Here is a 6,530-nt window from a genome sequence, read left to right as displayed (position 1 = left end):
TCCTCTCCACCCATTTACTGAACTGGACTTTCAGGCTGGGCTGCTCTCTGGGAAAGTGTTTGGGGGTTACCGTTGCCTTCAGGTCTTTAGTCTCCTCCTCCCACTGCCCCCACCCCCCACGGCCGGTTGGTTGGTTTGTTTTCTTTGAGTTTCTTCTTTGTCGCCTGACCTCAGATCTCATGCCAAGTGCCCAAGCTGAAAACCGGTGCAGCTTCTGCTGTCCAACTTCCGCTCGGCGCTCCTGCTTCCAGAAGCAGCAGCAGCAGCAGCAGCAGTCAATGCCCTGCCAGGCCCCCTCAAAGGGCCTCTGCGAAATCTATTGTCAGCACAGCCCTGTCCCACCAGGAAACCCCCAGGCTATATCTAGCTTCCTGGCAGAAATGAGCTCCCTATGCTTAGAAATGGTGCCAAAAGTTGTCCTCTAATATCATTTCAATGTCGGTGACACTCACTTCCGTCCTGCCGCCCTCCAGAACCTTCATGCTCATCTTGAAGGAGTTCCAAGCTTTTGCAATCTCAGTGGAAACAGGACTTGAGGACCTGTTTCAGCCCAGCTTGGTTAGCGTGACATGTAGCTATGGAACTCCTCATAAGGAGATGTCAAAATCACCAGGGAGCTTCTTTTTTTTTTAAAATAAAATAATAATAATAAATTCAGCTGATTTTTTAAAGAAAGAAGTTCAACCTGTGACAGCTGTGCTGACCCCAATCCTTTCCTCACCTCCTCCTTCTCTCTCACGTCCTACCCCACCTGGGCTGTAGGTAGACCTACCTCAGGGAGCGTCAGCAGGGTGCAAAGCCTAGCAAATATTCCCCCTGGGGATTCAGAGCAACCCCAGGTTTGGAAAGTGCTGCCACATTATGTATTGTTAGTGCACTGTTTGCACTGGGAGAGGACCTGGTCATTTAGATATTAAGTAAGTCACATCTCTGCCTGTGTCTCCAGGGAGTAAAGACCTGGGAAAGTAGATAGAAAAAAAAAGAGGTGGTTGCTTGGGGTTGGAGGGACAATTTGTGTCCATGGTACCCAGCGAGCTATTTGACCCATTGGTCAATGAAACTTTTGACCTCATTCCTCGGGGGTCTAAATATTTGAAGCCTAGACTTTCTGCTGTATTTTTGTTTGAAGCCAACTATTTCGCTATGGTTTGGCCAGGTTTTTTTTAGTTTTGCCTACAGCCCAGGTAGAACAGGACCAGAGAAGGAGGAGGCGACACCACAGCCATTTTGAATTCTCAGGAAGAATATGTTTATTTTCGATTAGTCGTAGTAGGTTTTTTATTTTAAACACTCATGCTATACAAATATGTACAGTACGAAGTCAGAGCCACCCTCCCTGAACCCCCTCCCAGGCCACTCCTCTCCTTGGGGGCGCCCACTGTTAATAGCACTCATTGGAATACATGTATCTCTCAGGCCCCTTTTCTCTGCACATACACACAGACTGAACAGGTGGCCCTCACACACGGGTGTCCTGCTCCGCAGATTTCCCCCCACCGGCCTGCTTTCTCAGCGCTGCCTCCTGCACACTCAGGGAGAACTTGCAGCCGGTTCTGAGCTCTCCAGCAGGTGAGTCACCCAGCAGTTCTTCCTGCCTTGTGGTGGGTGAGGTCACCTCTCTGGTGCCAAAGCCGGAGCCAAGAGAGTGATTCACAGAGCCGTTCTCCTTATTTGTCCAGTTTGCGACTAGCCCAGTCCACTTCAGTAAAGGGTCTAGTGAGGAGACGCCGTTTTATTCACCTGAGTGAGTCTCTGCTTTGAGGTTTGTCCTTAAACCCTTGGTTCACAGGGCTGCTAAGGGCACGTGAGAGTCGTGGAAAGGGCACTGGACTCCCAGCCCATCAGTCCATACACAACTATTTCCTGAGGTCCTACTGCATGTCACTGTTCAGGCATTGGGATGTCGTGGCAATGAGAGAAACAAAATCCCAAGGAGCTTATGCACTGGTGGATGGTGGGTGGAGGAAGACAGGAGCTTATCGTGGAAATATGGGAGGCATTTTAAGCACTGATCACTGTCATACAGAATATATGATACATGAGCTGGCAGTGCCTTGAAGGCTGACAGAATCAGCAGACGGGGCAGCTGTGGTCCAGCCAAGAAGCCACAATGTGACGTGGGACAAGGCATGGACTTCACTTTTCCTCCACTGCACAGGGAAGATCACTTGGTCCAGGTCACTTCCTGTGTCCTTCTAGGCATAGAGAGAGCACAGAGGAGGTTCACACACGAGGTTCTGTGACTCGTTCCATAGAGTCCCTCTTCTGTGGTTGTAGCCTCTAGTCGGGGAGATTAACTCCTTCATCAAACAATGGCTAAAGCTCTAGAGAACACAGATCAGTAGGAAGAGAAATCCAGCCTTGAAATCAATACATCCTGTACAAGTTCAAAGTGGCTTTGTGCTCTCTGGGCCTTTGCTGAGCGCCCAGGTGACAGGAAGGGCAGGTGGTTCTCTAGAAGTGAGAACACTGGGCAGCTGGGTTCACACAGCCGTACACCGTGGGCAGGGCAGAGCTGAGCTACCTGGAAAGGGAGGTGGAGGAAGGTGGCTCTGAAACAGAGGGTGGCAGAAGTTCGCTGGCCCTTGGGAACCAAGGCCCTCAGCTATAGCATATCTGCCAGTTGAAGTGGCTCCCAGCCCACTTGTCACATCCCAGCTCCGCCAAGTAAATTCCTCTTGGCACAGCTCCACCACGAGCAGGGCCAGTAGATCTGGTGTGTTGAGTGTCCTTGGGACCAACCCAAAAGGGGACCTGAGTTCAGGCACCACCAAGAAAATCCTGCTTTGCAGAGAGAACCAGCCCTTGAGAACCAGAGGTGGGAGGAAGGAGAGGAGAGGATCTCTACCCTCCCCTCCCTCAAAGTACAGTGACTCATACTTCTTTCTTTATTTTTTTAATTTACAGGTTCACGTGTCACTTAGAAAGATGGTACAGTGCCCAGGGGTCTGGGGCCCTGGGCTCTTTGGACTCCAACAAGTGTAGGGTTGCAAACTTCAATCCATGCCCAGGTTTTCCCATCTCAGCCTGACAGGAAGGAGCTGAGAAGACAGCAGCGGTGGTGCATTTACTTTGGAGAGTAAAGGAGGGCTCCCTGGAAACCTCCTCTGCTATCTGATTCATGCTGATTCACAGTGCAGCAGACTTAGGAACCATGAATGACATCTTAGTGCATGAAAGCAAGCTGGTCAAACAAACTCGTATATCACTGTTCCGTGACACAGTTGTTCATAGTACAGAGGCGCGTAACTCCTCACAGGGAGCCAGGATGGGCAGAACAGAGGCAGCTCAGGGCTGGGTTGAAACAAGTGATAGGGGTGAAAGTGCCAAACTGTACCACCTTCAGGCTCTGAACCTTGGACGTGGCATTGGAGGAACATTCTGGATCAGAAGCAGCTATCTACAAAGAGCAGGGGACTTGCTCAGCAGGTGTAGGTGAAGCTTCCCACTTTGTACTTTTCTAAGGAGTGGCAGGTGGGGAAAGCGGGAAGGAGGGAGAGGGGAGAAAGGAATAGCAGTGACCTTCAAACCTCTGAAATTTCCCTTCCAGGCCAGGACTCTTGGGAACTTCTCTGACCCCCCAATAGCAGAGCTCTGAATGCTCAACCAAACCTTCCCAGCCTTCCGGTATGTAAGCTGGACTGCATTTCTTTGCCTCTTCATTTCTGCCAGCGCCATTCTCACTCCAACAGCAAATTCAATGGGGGTGAGGGTCGGGGGCGTGGTACCAACAGATGCAGCTGGACTCTTGGAGCTTGACTGAGGTTTCCAGAGACAGACAGACAGACAGTTATGCCTCTTCACACTGCCCCTCCTTCCAGCCAGTCGCTCATTCAAACTTCTCCCTGGTACTGTGGGAAGATGAATGATGGATGCTGTTCAGGGCTGGGGTCCCAGGGGTACACCGCAACTGCCTGTAGACTCGCCCATGACCAGAGGTGGGAGGGCTCTCTAAGAGGTGGGTGGTGAGCCCTAGGACTTCCGGCACTTCCACACTGCCTGGGGCTCAGTTATACATGATGAAAAGCTAGAAAACTCAGTCCTTCCCAATTCTACCCAGAGCCTCTGCCCCTGTGCCCCAGCCTTGCAGTCATGCCACTCATAGCTACTTTGGCAAAATCCTTTCATAAAGCTGGGGAGGGAGCGATACCTGTGGGATGGCAAGTGATTGGGGCAGGTGAAGGACGAGAAGGACCTTTCCTTTCCATCATTAACAATTCCCAGTCTCCTGGCAGAACCAACCACCTTCACTGGGATTGCCCCGCTGCCTGCCTGGAGACCTGTCACACTTTAGGACCCATGTATGCTGCCCCTCCCAGCAGCAGAGCACACTTCCACGCTCTCTGCCACTCGGAGATTAGACAGTGCCTTCAGATGCCCCTTTTGTACTTTGTTGGTGTCTTGTACTTCTTTGTGTCCCTGGCGCTTAGGAGTGGGCACCCAGGGCATGCTTATTATGGGAGGAAATTTGCTCACCTGTGAAAATAAGACTCATGGGGGAAGGACTGCTGGCTTAGAGCCAGGAGATCCTGCAATGTCACTTTCTGGTAGCATGACCCTGGGAGAGTCCACGAACTTTCCTGTTAAATGGAGAGACACCCATCTCAGGGTTATAATGAAAATTAAGGGAAACAATGTTAAGTACAGTGATGAGACACTATGATTGAGTGCTGACCACATGACATGCACTCTGACCAGCCTGAGGAATCAAAGATCAAATTAAATAAGAGAACAGACCTCAAGGAGCACATTTGCATGGGAAGACCCCTGGCAGGCAGGTGCTCAGTACAGAGAACCATGCTCATTTATTGAGTGAAAGGCTTGGGGTCTGGAGGCCAAAGCTGACCCAGGAGACCAGTGGGAACTAATCGCTGGTTAGGTTTTATAGTGGAAAGTTCTAAGGACAATGGCAAGCCAGCAGAGACTGCTTCCTCTTTCTCCTTCCAGTAGCCTAAGGAAGTACTTTCTTGGAACTAAAGGACAAGACACTTCTTCATTTTACAACTAAAAGAAATTAAACAACATTAAAGAAATAGTCCCATGGACTTCTAGAAAGGACTAGAGATGTGTTCATTTTGCAGCTGTAAGAGATTAAGAGGTATTCTTGGGAAAATTTGGCCTGAGGTCCTGAACCATCCAGCCTAAACCTTTGCTGGTAGCAAGTGTGTTCTTACCTCCCCTAAAAATGTCTACATCAGTCAAGCATTGATACACCACAAGGAGAGTGAGAAAAATATTACTTAGTTCGGGGTTCTAAGGCTTTCACCCTGACTCTTAACAGCTCACAGGGATTTCTTAGGGGCCTTGGGCTTGGTTTAGTTTCAAGGGTGACCCCTTCCAGCTGCACCCAGAGGAAAGCTCAGCATCCCGTTTCTGAAAACTACAACCAGCTGTCTCTGAGACAGGCCACCTTCCCAGCCTAATTCCTCCTAGTAGGAAGAAGGGATTGAAATGAAGAGTCGTGACCTTAAGGGAGCTGGAGCAAGGTTCCTGAGAGATTTATAGATGTCAAGGTTTAAATGCATTTGTAAAAGCTCAAGGTGATCTTTTCCCCATCCTTTTGTTTTGAAGAGCCAGTGGTCCTCTGTGGTGATGGGGGTTGGGACCTGTCAGAACCCCCTGGAGAGCTTTTTAAAAGTGTATCTGCCACATCTGCCCCCATTCTAATTCTCTGGGGGTGGGCGGTGGCGGTGGTGGAGACCGGGAGAGGAGGATTCTCAGGCCTTACTCTCCAGCTGTCTAGTGACTTGTCACCACCCCCCAACCTCACATCCCCTTTTTTATTTCTTATTTTTCAGAATGGGCTCTGGACTTTGCCAAACCTGGGTTTTCATCCGGACTCAGTATGTGCATGTTGTTGCTCATTGACCTCATTTACTCACCTTTGAAGGCTGGTCCAGAAGATCATGTGAGATAATATATGTGTCTGGTGTGTAACAGCTCGCAGTGAACCCCCCACACACACCACAACCCCCCTATCCCCTCCCCGCCCCAGGATGACAGAGAGCTGGCTGGCTGGGAGGGAGCCCCTCAGAGTGCTCCCCACCCCAGGAGTTCTCTGCAATGGGGAGGAAGCATTGCATAAGTACTAAGAGGTGAATCCATCAGTGAGAGTTGGGGGGTCCATGGAGCCTAGGGGAGCCCCCAGAAAAACTCCAAAACTGGAGTAGCTCTGAGGAGCCTTTAGGGCGATCCAGGACTGAGGAGATTCCTGGGATGTGTGACTTTTGGTGCTAAAAACAGAACAGTCCCTGGCAAACTGGACAAGTTTTCATCTTATTGGGGGGACCAGGGGACTCAGCCGAAGGAGGGTCACTCACCTAGGATAAAGAAACATGGTTCCTTAGGGCATTTAAAATAGCAAATGTGATCCCAATGCCACAGGGCCCCCAAAGGCTGATAACCCTTTCAGTGGGGATGATGGAGAGAGGGGTAAGACAGGGGGCCTGCTCTGGGACACTACTTTTCTTTATCCCCACCTCCTTTTCCTTCAGATTGCCACTTTGGAGGGATGGCACCTTTGCACAGCT

At 50.3% G+C, this 6,530-nt stretch overlaps 1 long non-coding RNA gene across 1 annotated transcript; it reads left to right on the top strand.

Annotated features, from left to right (window-relative positions):
* Positions 1 to 3,292: 3,292 nt before the first annotated feature.
* LOC141572825 (uncharacterized) lies at positions 3,293 to 5,908 on the top strand. Its single transcript, XR_012498316.1, has 3 exons — positions 3,293 to 3,431; positions 3,551 to 3,627; positions 5,799 to 5,908. It is a non-coding gene; the product is annotated as an uncharacterized LOC141572825 (long non-coding RNA).
* The last annotated feature ends 622 nt before the right edge of the window (positions 5,909 to 6,530 follow it).

This window comes from Rhinolophus sinicus, linkage group LG07, assembly GCF_036562045.2.
Source record: "Rhinolophus sinicus isolate RSC01 linkage group LG07, ASM3656204v1, whole genome shotgun sequence".
NCBI classification, from domain to species: domain Eukaryota; kingdom Metazoa; phylum Chordata; class Mammalia; order Chiroptera; family Rhinolophidae; genus Rhinolophus; species Rhinolophus sinicus.
The sequence above is the reverse complement of the archived record's forward strand: the minus strand, read 5'-3'. Positions and strand labels throughout refer to the sequence as shown.